This window comes from Artemia franciscana, unplaced genomic scaffold (genome assembly GCF_032884065.1).
Source record: "Artemia franciscana unplaced genomic scaffold, ASM3288406v1 Scaffold_1170, whole genome shotgun sequence".
NCBI classification, from domain to species: domain Eukaryota; kingdom Metazoa; phylum Arthropoda; class Branchiopoda; order Anostraca; family Artemiidae; genus Artemia; species Artemia franciscana.
This window is the reverse complement of record NW_027062752.1, coordinates 87,975-104,812: the sequence shown is the minus strand read 5'-3', so window position 1 is coordinate 104,812 and position 16,838 is coordinate 87,975. Positions and strand designations below refer to the sequence as shown.

Sequence of the window (16,838 nt, the reverse complement as noted above, 5' to 3'; positions counted from 1 at the left end):
CTCGCTCCTTTTTTCTCAAAATCTTCCGATTAATTGCAATTAATTAATAGGAAAATTTTGTTTAATTATTTATGTGTGGAGAGCCAAGATCAAAACATGCATTAATTCAAAAACGTCCAAAAATTAAATAAAAAAAACAAGTTTTTTTTTAAATGAAAGTAAGTAACAACATTAAAACTTAAAATGAACAGAAACTACTAAGTATATGAAAGGGGCTTTTCCTTCTCAACGCCCCGCTCTTTACGCTAAAGTTTCTTACTGTTTTAAAAATAGAGTTAAGAGAAAGAGTCAAACTTTAGCGTAAAGAGCGGGGCGTTGAGGAGGAAAAGCCCCTTTCATACACTTGGTAATTTCTTTTCGTTTTAGGTTTTAATGTTGCTCCTTACTTTCATTTAAAAAAACTTGTTTTTTTATTTAATTCATCGTAAAGATCGAGGGATGAGTAACAGGTAGGCTAGTTCCCCTATTGTCCGATGAGCAATAATTTATGTTCTTTTAAGTATTAATGTCAATCCTTCCTTTCTCCAGGAAAAAATTATACAATATGAAAACAATACCAGCTCGCAGTTTTAAAGCAAATCTGGGTACTTGATAATTATAGCGACCACACCAAGGAAGTTAATTATAGCGACCACACTCATGAAGTGAAGCTAGAAAACAGAAAAGAGAATAATTATAGCTAACATATTTTGCATGCAGACCCGGTATACTTCCCCTCAGCCCCCTCCTAATGTGCAAATATATAGCCCAAATTATATATTCCCCAGATATTCTCCCAATGCGGCTCTCTTAATTCAACCTTTGTTCCTGTAAATTGAATCACTGTGACGAAACAAGAACCGGAAAATAAGTGACAGGTGACAGAATGCATTTGACTTATATAATTTGGGCTTCGTTTTTGTAGATAAGGGGGGAGGGGTAAAGTACAGCTGGTCTGCATGAAAAACGGGATTAGCTACAATTATTCTGAATATCATGAAGCAAGAATTGTTTCCCACGGTCTCCCAACATTGGCGTGGTTGCTATAACTAATAAGAACCCGGTCATTAGACAGACTGCATCAATCGCTAGCAAGACTGTTTGTATGATCTAATTTCTGAATGAGATTTTCACTGCTTTGGCTTTAGTTAATGTTTCTGGCATTTCACTTTGTTTTTGTTTTTGTTTTTTTCCTTTTTCGAGCGCTAAGGACGGCTTTGTAATGGTACTTGCAGAAATATGCGCTTTATCACTTTGAAAACCAGCAGTTACATTGTGCCTTTTCATTTTATTTATTTTTTTCAATCTAAAATTTCTCGAAAGTTTTTACTTTATACTCTATTAGTGCATCTAATAATTGTAGTAGTAGCCGTAGTCCTGAGAGTTTCAACTTAATGCTCTTAGCGTTCCTGATATATCCTTTGCACAGCCATATTGCGACTACTTTACTATATCTATTTGGTCATTTACCTTCCTTGGAGTCTTGGACCACAATAATATTATAATCCATGTCTTGAACTATGGTTATCCCCTTCTTGTTTCTCATCCGGCTTCTAAAAGCCAGAAATACATCCTTATTACCAACTCAGATTAAAAAGTTAACAAAAACTCCGCATTCTGAATATCAAATCACAATGAAAGTAGTAGCCACGGAGACAAGGTGAATTTTGTTAGTTTGAATAAGTCAAACAGTTCGTGGTAATGAACTGTAAATAAGGAACGACCCGGCTCAATAGTAACCAAAACTTAAAAAAACGGCATTTTGACAACAATGGATATATAAAAAGAACTGGCTTTTTATGATGATTTCAAAAATATAAGTCTAATTAAATTTCAGTCTACCCATCAAAATCTACCAGCCTGAGAAAATTTGCCTGATATGCGAGACAAGGGGGAAAGACCCCCTATAAGTCAAAGAATTTTAATGAAAATCACATCTTTTTAGCCAGAAGATAGATCACGGGTGCGTGTTTATTTGTTGTTGTTTTCTTATTTGTTTGTTTTGTTTTTTCTCAGGGGTGATGATATCGACGCAGTAGTCCTTAAATATTGGGAGAGGGATTGTCTGAATGAAAAATGAAGTTCTAGTGCTCTTTTTAAGAGACCAAAAAGATTAAAGGGCAAATACACCCCTCCCCCCTTTTTCTTAGAATCATCCGGTAAATATTTCGAGATGGCCATTTCGTTCAGCATAGTTGAAAGGCCAAATAACTATGGCTCTGGAGATAACACGATCACCAACAGACCCTGGGGAAAGGTCTTTTAGCCAATTTTGGTTAAAAATTGTTAAAAAAAATTTAATAGCTACGTTTTTGAATACAACTTGACCCCTCAACACCTACGAGGCAAAGGCTAAAAGCTTTGAACTCTGGCTAGTGTTTACATAGTTTATTGGTTATTGGGAAGTATACACATATTTTTTCGAGGGAATTATTTCCGGTGGGGGTGCGGGTATTTTATACGGGAAGATTTTCACATTGATAGGGTAGTTTCTGGAGGTGAGCGTTCCAAATAAACTTTACATGGGGGGGGATACTTTGCCAAAATTAATATGCAAATTCTGTTTTGATTTTTCATGTAAGTTGAGCCAAATTCAAACCTGCATTAGTTTAAAAACTTTCAGAAAATAATTTTTTTAAACAAATTTTTTTAATCAAAAGTAAAGAGCAACATTACAACTTAAAACGAATAGAAATTATTCCGTATATGAAAGGAGCTGTCCCCTCCTCTGAGTAATTCTCCTTACGCTAAAGTTTGACTTCGTCCCAACTTTATTTTTTAAACTGTTTCCGTCAAAACACTGGCAACCATGGATTTAGAGTACACGGGTTGAAACAATAGAGGTTCGTGGCCAAATACTTGGGAAATACCCAGACGGTATTTTCCTAGAGAACTAACTGGAGAGGTGGAAACATACTAAGAAAATAATTCTTACATCACAGTTTACAGAATAAGAATAGTATAACACATTTTGCATTTAGCCTCGCTATACTTTACCCCCAGCCCTCCCCCAGACGATGCGCAAATATATAACCCGAATATATTTTCCAGCTATTCTCGCAGTGCGTCACTCTTGTTTCAACCCGTGTACCCAAAGCCTATATAGAAAATGTTTATGTAGGCTGTGAGTGTGCCTGTAAATTGAATCAACTGCGACGAAATAAAAACTGGAAAAATAAGTTATGGTGGCCGAATGCATTTAAAATACATAATTTTGGCTATATTTATACATTAGAGGGGAGGGGCAAAGTATAGGGAGGCAAAGTATATGCAAAATGTGTTAACCATGATTATTCCGCAGGTTATGAAACAACAATTGTTTTCTTAGCATGTTCCTTTCTCTACAGTTAGTTCTCTAGGCCAGTGGTTCTCAAACTGTTGTACGCGCACCCTTTGGGGGTACGCAAAATTTGTAAGGGGTAAGTGGCCGGCTAACAAAAAAAAACCAACCCTTTACCTCTAGGACTGACAATTTCAATTGAGCCTATATTATAGCTATAGTTTACTTTGTAGTGATAACTGAGGTGTAGGCTACCTAAAAAAAATTTGGTTATAAATGGGTACAGTGTCTAAATAAGTTTGAGAACCACTCTTCTAGGGAATGACCCAAGCAATAATTTACGCTAAATATATGCACATTAGGAAACAGAGGGGGCAGAACCGGTCCTGGGGTTGATGGTGTCAGGAGAAAAGTTAATTATAGCCCCCTCCCCTTGCTTCCCAACTCAAAAATAAGAAAAATAAAGCCAAATTAAAGTGAAAAATTAGATTAAAATGATCAATTCTCCCGCCGCGACGCCTTCTATGCCACGGCACTCAGAACAACTGCCCCAGTTGCCCCATCCCTCGAACAGAACAGATTAGGGTAAAATTTTAGTTAATTGACTTCTTGGTATCTCGGAAAGGGTTTAGGCTAGGAAAATGAAACTTTCAGGGATGGGTCTACAGGCTAAAGTATGTCCCGGGAAAGTATTTAAAAGTACCCACCTCCGCTCCTTCTCCCTTTAGAGAGCCCTGAAATTTGCCTTCAAGACAGGTCTATACCTATTGAAATTTTGACAAAACATTTTACCTGAATTTTAAGTTACTAGTTGCTTTTTCTCTGCCTTTAGTTCTGAAAATGCAATTCCTGTTATTTGAGTAGAATTTTGAGCCATATCAATATTTTTTTTTTATAATTTAGGAAATGCATTTGCATAGCCTATTTTTAAAACCTTATAAAATGGAATTGGGCAAAGTTATGAAGCTGAAAACAATTTTGTTGTACTTCAATTAAGCAGAATATCTATTTGGCAAGGTTTCACTTTTATAGCAAACACATTTTTAAACGTCAGGGCCCTCTAGAGGGAGGAGTGGAGATAGTTGCTTCAACATACCTTCCCGGGACATACTTTAGTCTGTAGATTCATCCCTGAAAGTTTCATTTTCCTAACCTAAATCAATTCTGAGATAGATAGAAGTCAATTAACTAGAATTTTACCCAGGTTAGGTTGAAGTATAGTGGAAGCACCTTCAAATGTGTTTAACTATTTTTTTCTCTCTCTCTCTTGATAGTTCCTTTTGAAGATTAATATCTTTTTTGAGATTCCCCCGCCGCTACCCCTAATGTACAAATATTTACTCTGAATTGAAATATATCCTGAATTGGTATAGAAAAGGTAGGGGTAAAGTTTATTTCCGATGTAGCCTAAATGAATGTTAAATCTGGATTCAGGACGCAATTCTGACTATAGAGGTAACTATGAACTTTACCCCTATCCCCCTTAATGTGCAAGAACATACTCTGAATTGGTGTATATAGGGGTGGGGGTAAAGTTCATTTCTGACACATGAATGTTAAATTTGATTCAGGATCCAATTCTTACTATAGCCTAGAGGTAAGCTTATTTCTAAGCAGACAGAATAGTCCGTTAATATAAACATTACCCCCAATATCAGTCTGTTGACTATGACCCAAAATTGCGTTTATTCCACATTTCAATACACTGAAGAAAAAAAACAAAACAAAAACTTACATCTAAAAAACTGAAATCATTTCAAATTCAACTACAATCCAAAGTGTTTAAGTCAGACTCTCAGACAAGATTTTTCTCAACCAAAGAATTCATGTTGGAAAGAGTCCAGACTCTGACGCGCAGACTCTGACTCAGGCTTCTTCATACAAAGCCTGTCTAACCTGTTTATTTGTATCAATGAGAGTTTGATCTACTAATAAGCAGTGTCCTAGCACTTAGCACATTAATTTCCCTTCTGAAAAGGTGTTTTGTTTGGCGTGTCTTCAGCGGGTGGACTGTTTCATTTCGAATAATAAAAATCAACTGAGTTTTCTGAGGGATTTATCAGTTCGAACTTTAAAGATCATAAACTCACTACTTCATAAAAAAGGGGTGCCAAACCATGGAACCTTTGGGGGAGGGTTAGGATTTTGTTGAGATGAAAAAAAAGGTGTTAAAATCATGAAGTATGGGGGACAATAAAATTTATTTGAATAAAATTACTCAAAAAGGGTTTATGACGAAAAGTTCTTCCCTAATTCTATCTAAAATTTCAATTACTCCCCCTCCTCTTATTAACAATGCCAGACTTAGCTAAGAGAGCACCATGTCCTCAGTCAATCAAGGAAGTTCAGGTGATATATTTATCCTGCATACTTATCTGATATAGCGACAACACTCAAGAAGGGAAATTAGGCTAATCCTAATAAATATACCTAAGTATGATAAAAATATTCTACTTTAGAAACCAATTCGGGATATATATTTGCACATTAGGGGGGTGAGGGTAAATTATAGTGGGTCTGAGTGCAAGATGTGTTAAGTACATTTAATCTGTATATTATGAAGTAAGAACTGTTTTCTAACTTCACAATGAGGGGTGTAATTTGCTATGGGGAAGGGAGGAACTGTCCCTCCCAGACCTCAGTTTCCCCCAGACCCCGTTTGCCCCTCAGCTTAATTTTTTTTCCAAAATCTTGTCAAAACTAAGATTATCCTGCATAATTTAAGCATCAACAAAAACAGATTAGTTTTCTTAAAAATATATTTACCTTTATAGCACTTTATCAAACAGTTCGTGGTAACGAACTATAGTAAGGAGCGACCCGGCTCAATAGAAACCAAAACTCTAAAAAATGGAATTTTGATACCAATAGCTACATCAAAAGAATCACATTTTAATGCTGATTTTAAATATATAAGTTTCATCACGTTTAATCTTACGCATCAAAAGTTAAGAGCCTGAGAAAATTTGCGTTATTTTAGAAAATAGGGGGAAATACCCATCTAACAGTCATAGAATCTTAACGAAAATTACACCATCAGATTCAGCGTATCAGAGAACCCTACTGTAGAAGTTTCAAGCTCCTATCTAAAAAATGTGGAATTTTGTGTTTTTTGCCAGAAGGCAGATCACGGATGCGTGTTTGTTTTTTTTTTTTTTTTTTTTTTTTTTTTTTCCAGGGGTGATCGTATCGACCCAGTTGTCCTAGAATGCTGCGAGAGGGCTCATTCTAACGGAAATGAAAAGTTCTAGTGCCCGTTTTAAGTGACCAAAAAAATTGGAGGGTACCTAGGCCCCCTCCCACGCTAATTGATTTCCCAAAGTCAACGGATCAAAATTCTGATAGCCATGTTATTCAGCGTAATCGAAAAACCTTATAACTATGTCTTTGGAGACGACTTACTCCTCCACAGTCCCCGTGGGAGGGGATACAAGTTACAAACTTTGACCAGTGCTTACCTATAGTAATGGTTATTGGGAAGTGTACAGGCGTTTTCAGGAGGATTTTTTGGTTGGGGGGAGGGGTTGAGAAGAGGGGATATACTGGGGGAACTTTCCATCGAGGAATTTGTCATGGGGGATGAAAATTTCCATGAAGGGAGCGCAGGATTTACTAGCATTTAAAAAAAAAACAATGAAAAAATAAATATGAAAAAGTTTTTTTCAGCTGGAAGTAAGGAGCAGCATTAAAACTTAAAACGGACAGAAATTATTACCCATATGAGGGGCTCACCTCCTCCTAATACCTCGCTCTTTACGCTAAAGTATTTTTAGTAATGTCAACCATTTATTCTACGGCTTTTGTGATTCAGGGGTCATTCTTAATGAATTAGGACGAAATTTAAGATTTAGTGTAAAGAGAGAGGTACTGACGAGGGGGCGAACCCTCTCATATGTGTAATAAAAACATAAGAATAAAAAATTCTTTACTTAAGCTAATTTATAAGTTACGTATATCTTTTACTAATAAAAAGATTTGTAAAAAATTAAAAGTTCTAGTTGCCTTTTTAATTAACCAAAAAGTTGGAGGGCAACTAGGCTTCCTCCCCCGCTTGTTTTTTTCTCAAAATCATTCGATCATAATTATGAGAAAGCCAAAAAAAAAAATGCAAATTCTGTTTTAATTATTCCTCTGCGGAGAGCCAAAATCAAAACATGCATTGATTCAAAAACGTTCAGAAATTAAATAAAAAAAACAAGTTTTTTCAACTGAAAGTAAGGAGCGACATTAAAACTCAAAACGAACAGAAATTACTTCGTATATGAAAGGGGCTGCATCCTCATCAACGCCCCGCTCTTTACGCTAAAGTTTTTTACTGTTTTAAAAAGAAGAGTTGAGAGAAAGAGTCAAGCTTTAGCGTAAAGAGCGGGGCGTTGATGGGGAAGTAGCCCCTTTCATATACGAAGTAATTTCTGTTCGTTTTGAGTTTTAATGTCGCTCCTTACTTTCAGTTGAAAAAACTTGTTTTTTATTTAATAGTACTAAATAGTACCTTCAAATGGCTTATTTTTATAGTTTTTACTATCATTTTCTCTTGATTTGGGAAAATTGGCTCCACCTCCCCCGCCCCCTCCTTTCATCCACTATTTTTACGAAATTACGCCACATAATCACACTGTCAAAATATTTACCCTTACCTCCCCTAATACGCAAATATATAGCCCAAATTATGTATTTTCCATCTATTATGTCACTTGTCTTTGTCTTGTCTTTTGCTAAGCTATAAGAAACTAATGAAAGAAACCGGCTCTACATTGCGTCAATGGATGAAAATTCTTAAGAAAGAAGCTAATTTTTGCCAAGCTTATTCTTAGCTATTTTAATGAGTATATAAATTGTGCATTCTTTTCGTATTGGATTGCTAATCATGAAATATTCCGAATTTTTTATACTTTAATATGTTTTTTAAGAAAGAAGCCCATTTTTGCCAAGCTTAGCCTTAGCTATTTGAATGAGTACGTAAATTCTGCATTCTTTTCGTATTGGATTGCTAATCACGAAATATTCCAATTTTTTTGTATTTTATGTGTTTTCTTAAGAAAGAAACCCATTTTTGCCAAGCATAGCCTTAGCTAATTGAATGAGTATATAAATTTTGCATTCTTTTCGTATTGCAATGTTAGTTCAGAATTTTTTTATTGCATTTTTACAGGTTTTCTTAAAACCCGTGACCATCTTAAAATATGTCATTTTTAACTACTATGTTTCAATCTTGAAAACTCAAAAACTAGAGATTAGTTTTTTGCTGGTTATAACCGAAAGACGCCTTGCAAACAAACTTCTTTCAAAGCGGCCAGTTCATATCAAATGCGATGAAAACGAAAACAAATCCATATAAGCATTCATGCAAGATTACTTAGTTGAATAAGCATGAAATGTATATAAACGTGTAAATCCCTTACTTTGGGGACAATTCCTTACTTACAACATTTTTGAAAAAATGAGGATGTTAAAAAAATAAGATACCGAGAAAAATCACGAATTAAGTGAAGAATGACATTTTTTTTTTAATAATAAGTTGGGAAATGTTTCTTTTAATGTCAAAAATTTACAAAATCGCGTTTTTTTTTGCCATCTTATATTCCAAATTTCTAATATGTTTAACTTTTTTCCCTTTTATGCCAATGTGTCTAGGCACATGGGAATGTCTCGTTTTGACTTAAAATGTTCTAGTTGGCAACCCTGCGTCTGTCACCCACTTGGCAACTCTTGGTTTCTAGTGCTGTTGGTGGTCACCTATATTTTAAAGTAGGGCCTGTCTACTAGGTATGAAGAACGAAATTTGTTCTATCCCAAAACAGGGCATTTTTTTTTTTCAATTGACTTAAAACAGTAAAGAATCTGTAAACTATAAGAAGGATATCAAAGCAAGGGCTATCTGAACAACTTAGGTAGGTTAACTTTGAGCTACTATGCCTCCTGATGACTTAATACCTCTTTTCTTATGCTTCCAAACGCTGTATAGTATCTAATACGGCATTTTGCAGCAGTTTATTGCAAAAAAAAACATTTAACGCAAGATAGCGTCAGTGATTTATTTTCAGCACATTTCTTATTTCAGGCAAATTTCTAGTCTGATAAGTTTCCCAAACTTTTTGGCCCTTTTTCTATAAGCAAGATAATATAAAATACCACATGCATTGGACTAAGAGTATTCATGCACGCAAGGGTGATTCGAAGCATCCAGGCTCCGGGGAATGAGGTCCCCTCATTTAAACGACTTCAAAATCGTATTGTACGACTCATGACAATTTATTATACATTAATCCTTTATCGTTTATGCTTATCTATGGAGACAAATCAGAAACTAAAGCGGAATGCCTCATACGTAAATGTGTAATTAAAAACAGCAAAATTTGTTTTCACCCCTTGTTCAAAGTGGAGTAGTGCTGGACAATCTTGTTTTGTTTTTTTCAGTCAATCAGAGTCAGAGGCAAGTCAGAGGTATCGGTGAGGTCTTTTTCATTTGCCGAAAACTCGATTGAATCTATTCGAGACAGTTCTTAGCAAATTATTAACAAACCTTAGCTTGCTATATATTCTTTTGGCAGTAGCAGCTAGGACAGATGTTGTCACGGCCAATTTGTAAAGACGATTAGACTGCTTAAGCTGGCATTTGTCGGTGATTTCCTTCACCTACAAAGTCTCTGAAGCAAATGGCAACCTGGCAACACTGGAACTGAACTTCAAGCTGTACTTAGAGAACAGTAAAATCTGAAGTTCTTTCTTGGTTTTGGAAACAATATTGTTGCTAATTATATATCTGCAACCAAAACCCTTTTTTTAAGAAGGCTGAAGAAAGCAGCAAAATGGCTGAAAGTTGATAAGGTAGGCTCTGAGATTATCTTTCATCATTGTAATCAATCTTTCAGCAGGATTCTGAAATGTTGTCTTTAGAAATGATGCATGGAGATCTCAGGTTGACTATATAATTCAGCTGTCAAAAAGAATGAATATTGCACCGTCCCTATGTACAATTAAATAAAAAAAAGTTTTTTTTAACTGAAATTAAGAAGCGACAATAAAAACCTAAAACACAGAAATTATTCCGTATATGAAAAGGGCTTTCCCCTTTCTCTCAATTCTACTTTATTAAACAGTAAAAAACTTTAGCGTAAAGAGCGGGGCGTTGAGAAGGGAACAGCCCCTTTCATACACGGAGTAATTTTGTTCGTTTTAAGTTTTAATGTCATTCCTCACTTTCAGTTTAAAAAAATAGTTTTTTTTATTTAATTTCTGAACGTTTTTGAATTAATGCATGTTTGATTTTGGCGCTTCGCACATATATTATTAAAATGAAATTTGCATATTGATTCTTTGTTTGGCTAAATGGCTTTCTCTTAGTTTTGATCAGACGATTTTGAGAAATAAAGGGTGGGGAAGGAGGCCTAGGTACCCTCCAATTTTTCGGTTACTTAAAAAGGCAACTGTAACTTTTAATTTTTAACGGACGTTTTTATTAGTAAAAAATATACGTAACTAAAGAATTAACTTGTTTAACAAACTTATATTCTTATATTTTTATTATGTATATGAGGGAGTTTTTTCCCTCCTTAATACCTTGCTGTTTACACTAAGGCTTAGGTTTTGTCCCAATTCTTTAAGAATGACCCCTGAATCAGAAAGGCCGTAGAATAAATAGTTGAAATTACTAAAAATACTTTAGCATAAAGAGCGAGGTATCTAGGAGGAGAAGAACCTCTCATATACGTAGTAATCTCTGTTTGTTTTAAGTTTTAATCCTACTCCTTACTTTCAATCGAAAAAGCTTATCAATGTTTATTTTTTCATTGTTTTTTTTTTATTGTAATGCTAGAAAATCCTCTGCCCTTTTCACTGAATTTCTCTTCCCCCATTACAGATTCCTCCAAGGAAAGATCCTATCATATTGATTCCTCTCCTCACCCCCCCCCCCAAACCAAAAAATCCCCCCGAAAACGTCTGTACACTTCCCAATAACCATTACTGTATGTAAACACTGGTTAAAGTTTGTAACTTGCAGCCCCTCCCCCAGGGACTTTGGGGGAGTAAGTCATCCCCAAAGACATAGTTATTATAATTTTTGACTATGTTGAACAAATGGCTATCTCAAAATTTTGATCCGTTGACTTTGGGAAAAGATGAGCGTGGGAAGGGGCCTAGGTGCCCTCCAATTTTGTTGGTCACTTAAAAAGGGCACTAGAACTTTTCATTTCCGTTAGAATGAGCCCTCTTGCAACATTTTAGGACCACTTGGTCGATACGATGACCCCTGGAAAAAAAAACAACAAATAAACAGGCACCCGTGATTAGTCTTCTGGAAAAAAAAAATACGAAATTCCACATTTTTGTCGATAGGAGCTTGAAATTTTAGCAATAGGGTTCACTGATAAATTTTTGCAATGGGGTTCACTGATAAACTGAATGCGATGGTGTGATTTTTGTTAAGATTTTTTTACTTTTAGGGGGTGTTTTTCCCCTATTTTCAAAAATAAGGCAAATTTTTTCAGCTAGTAACTTTTGATGACAGACTAAATTTGATGAGACTTATATATTTAAAATCAGCATGAAAATCTGATTCTTTTGATGTATCTCTTAGTATAAAAAAATCCCTTTTTTATGGTTTCGTTTACTATTGAGCCGGGTCGCTCGTTACTACAGTTCGTTACCACGAACTGTTTGATAAAACAGGTGTTCTACCATTGAACTATAAATGGAATAGAAATTCAACAAGTCTATCCGGCTCTGATGTTTCTTTTGCTAGCGGCCTTACTTACCTAGGTATGCCTATTGGAGAAAACCTGAAAGAAACTGTAAACCTGGCAATCAAAATTATGCCAGTCAGATCCGGGCTGCGTATGCTTCTCTTGCTTCAAACGTTTCGTATCTAAGTAGAGTTCACCGTTCTCATGTATATAATAGCCTAACGGTTCGTCACTTACTTGCCCTTACTCCTGTTTGGTCTTTCCTTAATTATGGCAAAAGAAATCAAGTTCATCTCCTTTGCTTTTGCTTTTCTTTTACTTTTTTCTTTTGCTAGCAGCCTTACTTACCTGGGTATGCCTATTGGAGCAAACCTTTAACCTAACCTAAACTGTAAACCTGGCAATCAAAAGTTATACCAGTCATATCCGGGCTGCGCTGCATATGCCTCTCTGGCTTCAATCGTTTCGTATCTAAGTAGAGTTCACCGTTCTCACTTATATAATAGCCTAACGGTTCGTCACTTACTTGCTCTTGCTACTGTCTGGTCTTTACTTAATTGTGGCAAAAGAAAACAAGTTCATTTCCTTTACTTTAAATTTGCAAAGTATTTAATGAAACTTTCTACTTGGATAAGTAACTCTTTTTTGCAAGGAAAGTATCATTTAGTAAACACAGCTGGGGTTATTGAGAAGCGTATTTGTGATTTCACTACCGAATACCAGAAGTCATTCCATCTTTGGTAATTTCTGTTTATCCCTTGTTTGTATTTGTCAAAGTGTGTTTTTATTTCTGTTGTCTCTTTTTTTGTCTTTTCTTGATTTTGACTCTTTCTTTTTCTGGGCTTTCTGCCCAGTTTTTTTTTGTGACGGGTTATAAATAAAATGATGACGATAATGATACGTAAATAATGGACAAAGTTCATAACTTTCAACCCTTCCGCCGGTGACTGTGGGGGATTAAGTCGTCCTCAAATACGTATTTATTAAGTTTTTGACTATGCTAAACAAAATGGCCATCTAAAAATTTTGATCTGATTACTTTGGGAAAACAATAAGTGCGGGAAGGGGCCTAGTTGCCCTTAATTTTTTTTTTGTTCGCTTAAAAAGGGCACTAGAACTTTTAATTTCCGTTAGAATGATCCGTCTTGCGATATTCTTGTACCACAGAGTCGATACGATAACCCCTGATAAACAAAAAACAAAACAAAAAAACAAACAAACACAGATAAGTGATCTTTCTTCGGGCATAAATGCAAAATTCCACATTTTTGCAGATAGGAGCTTGAAACTTTAACAGCAGGGTTCTCTGACCCGCTGAATCTGATAGTGTGATTTTAATTAAAATTCAAGGACTTTTAAGGGCTGTTTCCCCATTTTAGAAAAAAAGGGGGTCGCTCCTTACTACAGTTTTTTTTTACCACGGACTGTTTGATACCATGCTTGTTTCTTGCTATTTTCACTTTTTTAAATGTTTATTTTTACCAGCCAAAAAAGAACTGACATAAGCGTGCTAAAAATTATGACAGAAATTAGTCGTATTTCACACAAAGCCATTGCTACTTGTGGGACATTTATCTACGCATCAGCTTGCTATACGAAATGTCTACTGATAATAGAAAAAAGTGAATTTTAGAAAAATATTTATATTTTTCTCACAATTTAGAAACTTTGTGGCCAATCCAATGTCGCTTTCTATTGATATCATTTTTATCATGCAGCACTAGGAGACCACGCTTTGAGACCACCCTCCATACCCCGATTTACACAAGAAAAGCTTTTGATTAATATTTACCAAGCATAAAACTACCACAAATCAGCATGAATAAATAGATGAAACCAAAAACGAACCGAAATTACTATAATTAACCGAACCAAACTCAAAACGAGCAGAAAGTAACATAAGTAGGGCTCAAAACCCCTATGCCTTCTCAAGGATAAAACATAATTGGCACATTGCTGAAAATAATACAAGTGAATATGCATTGTTAGTTTAATATATATATGCTATTATTTATTCCTTAAAATCTTTATTATTTTTGATTCATTAAAACTATAAAAAAAAAGAAAAACTCAGTAAATTAGAAATTATGTTCTTTCCTTGAGAGGGCATAGGGTTTGTAGGCCCTACTCATGTTATTTTCTGCTTGTTTTGAATTTGACTCTGTTATCTATTGTGATTTATGTTCGTTTTGGGTTTCATTTATTTGTTGATGCTGATTTGTGGTAGTTTAAATCTTGGATAAATTATTTGATTTCAAATTTGCTCATTTTTGGTTTAAAGGAGTTCTTTACTTTTCTTTGAAAACTTAATTTGTGGATTTTTTTTAATTTATTTTTAATCATTTTGTAGGCCTACTGACAGTCTACCTAAGGGGAAAAAAATAACATGTAAAGTCCATTCATTTCCTTCTTTAAGAATTTTTAGTTTGGGCTGTTATTTGTGCGCTGGAGAAACGCTTTCTCAATTGTTCTAGGGATACTACTGAGTTGTCTTATTGGTAACAATATACACTCAGCGCGTTTTTATTTAAGTTGAAAGCAACAATTAGTTTTTAAGCATAATGTGCAAATTGCATAACTGTGAGGGGTTTACTGACCCAATAACCATTGAGATTGAGTTACTAGACCGTTCAGCTATGCTGAATAAAAAGGCTGTCTTAACATTTTGATTGGAAGCTTTTGAAAATTATGAGCTAAAGAAGAGGTCTGTTTGCCTTCCAATAACATTTGACTCTTAAAGAGGGCACTAAAACTTTTAATTTCCATTCAAATCAGCTCCTTTAAAATATCAATATTACTAGCTAAAATAGAGCAGCACTGCCTATGATATTGCATATATGCCCTTTTAATACCTGCATACATATAGTTCTTTTGTTTAATTGAAACTTCCACTAAATGTTCCCTAAAAGTTTTAACTTAATGCCCTCAGTGTCATTAATTACAGTAACGGTAGATGTAGTTTTAGAAATATACACATAGTATCTTCTAGCTTGTTCAAAATCCGCCACAACTTATCCTTAAAGCTCTAAATTAATAATCTAAGCCGTTAATCTGATACTGCTTTGTCACCCTTTTGACAATCTACATGATCATAGTTCGTTTTGATTTAGTTTAACATCCACCTAAATGTTCCTTGAGTTCTTCACCTTAATACCCTTAGCTTGTGTAGTAGTTGCAGTAGCAGCAGTGGCATTAGTAGCAGTATACCTAATAGGTTATACATATTTTTTCAAAATTATTGGGGGGGGGGCAACTGCTTCCTCCCCTCAACGACGCCATTGGGTGCAAACGACAGTAGGGTACTGTAAACACTTTGGGTGGGTGAAAATGACTTTAATAAGGTTGGATTATTTGCGAGTTTTACCGTTAATATTAAAGTGCATATCCCCCTTCCACTTCCTTCAACTCTCGTGCCCATGATAGAAGGCTAAATCTCGCAGTTTAACTACGCTCTATTCCAGTAGCCACGAGCACGGCGTCATTCAGTTGCATGTAATTTAAAATTGTCATCTTAACAAATCAAATAGGCCTTTAACTTGCCATTGTTGAAACCTTATACAGGAAAATTACAACACCCCTCACTGAACAACAAGGAAAAATCACTTTTTGGCACGGGCAGCAGTGATATGTCCTCTTATTTTTAATATCATTATCAGGGCACTGGAACATCATAAAGCTGTTTAAGGACTCTTCAAGGCTAGTTCTTGTATCTTATTTTTTTAGACCTAAAATTCAATTAGGCAGTCATAAAATGTGACATGGTACACTAACAGCACAATTTGGGTGATATTTTTGGAATGTAAAGGCTGGGCCGGACACATGGACATTGTAGAGAATTTGATTTTGGCTCATTTATAAACTAACCTTTACATTCAATTGCTCTTTATGAGTCTGAATTATTAAGGCAAATATAAAGTGCCATATGGCACCCAAAAATGCAGTTTGGGTTGTTTTTTATTTTTTTTAAATAACAAAAATAGTATAGTCCAGGTAACTTTTTCTTAAAATCATTAAGGGCAACTGCCATCCCTCTTGCCCACCTCCAAACGACATCACTGTCGGCACAAATTGTCTGTAATGGTTAAACATATCCAGGAAGAATGCAATGAAGACAAACATATTGACAAAATTTCATTGCATCAATTTTAGAAGCCATGAAAAGAACTGAAAATCTGTATTTTCTTATTGGCAAAAACTTAAAAGAATTTAAGACTGGATAAAAAGAATTCCGTTTTCTCGGCCTATAAACCCCAAAAATTAACACAGCAAATCTATACCAGTAAATTTGTTTCCAAAGTGCGTGTCATCAATGAGGTTTATTTAATCTTGTTTTCGTCCCTCTATAGTTTCTTTGGGACGGAGATTAATTTTTTTTTTTGTCATAATACGACGCCATGCTTCTTTCAAAATTGGTTATCATCTTTTGGATCCTCTTGGTAGTTTACAAACTCCATAATGTCTTAAGCCAGTTTGAAAAAAAGTGTTCTATCATGGGAAGTTACAAGTAGATGTAACTAAATTTTCTTCAAAATTTTTGTTTTTCAGTAGATTTCGCCAAGTCTCCATGCCTAGTAAGTAGGGCCTGCTCTAAATTATAGGTGACACCGTACGGCACTAGAAACAAAGAATGCCTCCCGCCCCTTGCTTGGGCGGGAGGCATGGAACAGAGCTGGCTGCTGGACACTTTTTATGTCAAAGGGAGACATTCTCATGTGCTTGGGCACAATGACACAAAAGGGAAAAAAAGTGACATAAAATGCCAAAACGAACCACATTTTGACAATTGATGACACAAAATGAAATATTTTCCAACTAGCCATTTTGGTGAAATGGCGAAAAAATGCAATATTGGCGAAATGCAATTTTCATCGAAGTCTTGCTTTCTCTAGGTATAT

At 35.2% G+C, this 16,838-nt stretch overlaps 2 long non-coding RNA genes across 15 annotated transcripts in view; one reads left to right on the top strand and one right to left on the bottom strand.

Annotated features, from left to right (window-relative positions):
• Positions 1-5,132, bottom strand: part of LOC136042354 (uncharacterized) — a 169,490-nt gene extending 164,358 nt beyond the window's left edge. For 13 of the 14 annotated variants that reach the window (XR_010621263.1, XR_010621262.1, XR_010621264.1 and 10 more), the window contains exon 1: positions 4,995-5,132. This is a non-coding gene — a long non-coding RNA (uncharacterized LOC136042354). The remainder of the gene's footprint in view (positions 1-4,994) is intronic. The other variant, XR_010621266.1, reaches the window with a different exon arrangement.
• The window catches only part of LOC136042355 (uncharacterized), a 129,509-nt gene that overhangs the window by 36,477 nt on the left and 76,194 nt on the right, over positions 1-16,838 (top strand). The gene's annotated exons all lie outside the window — the stretch shown is intronic.